Here is a 745-nt window from a genome sequence, read left to right on the forward strand (position 1 = left end):
TAGTAACCTGTTGCACTCATATGTCCATTAATACCATGAGCTCGTAGAGTTTGGAATCACATTGATTTGCTTAAAATACAGAATCAGCCATTCATCATCAAGCTGATTTATGCAAGTTACAAAAATAAGAAGACATATATTATCCTTATTTTTGAGCTGGAAATAGTACCTCTTTTTCAAGATTATTCTAGGCATTAGAGGTGATTTCTATAAAGTGCATAGCATGGCCCCTAGTAGCTCTACTGTAATGTTGATAATGATGTTAGTGATGCCAGTGGTGGAGATGCTGCTGCTGGTGGTGATGCTGCTGGTGGTGCTGACAGTGGTGATGGTGGTGGTGATGATGCCAGTGGTGGTGACGGTGGTGATAATGGTGGTGATGCTGCTGGTGGTGTTGACAGTGGTGATGGTGGTGGTGATGCTGCTGGTGGTGTTGACAGTGGTGATGGTGGTGGTGATGCTGATGATGGTGATGGTGGTGGTGATGCTGATGATGGTGATGGTGGTGGTGATGCTGCTGCTGGTGGTGATAGTGGTTATGATGATGCTGGTGGTGGTGATGGTGGTGGTGATGATGTCAGTGGTGGTGACGGTGGTGATAATGGTGGTGATGCTGCTGGTGGGGCTGACGATGGTGATGGTGGTGGTGATGCTGCTGGTGGTGCTGACAGTGGTGATGGTGGTGGTGATGCTGCTGCTGATGGTGATGGTGGTGGTGATGCTGATGATGGTGATGGTGGTGGTG

The 745-nt window shown here is 47.9% G+C and overlaps 1 pseudogene; it reads left to right on the forward strand.

Moving 5' to 3' along the window:
• Positions 1-223: 223 nt before the first annotated feature.
• The window catches only part of LOC110586931, a 115199-nt pseudogene continuing 114677 nt past the window's right edge, over positions 224-745 (forward strand).

This window comes from Neomonachus schauinslandi, chromosome 8 (assembly GCF_002201575.2).
Source record: "Neomonachus schauinslandi chromosome 8, ASM220157v2, whole genome shotgun sequence".
Classification (NCBI taxonomy): Eukaryota; Metazoa; Chordata; class Mammalia; order Carnivora; family Phocidae; genus Neomonachus; species Neomonachus schauinslandi.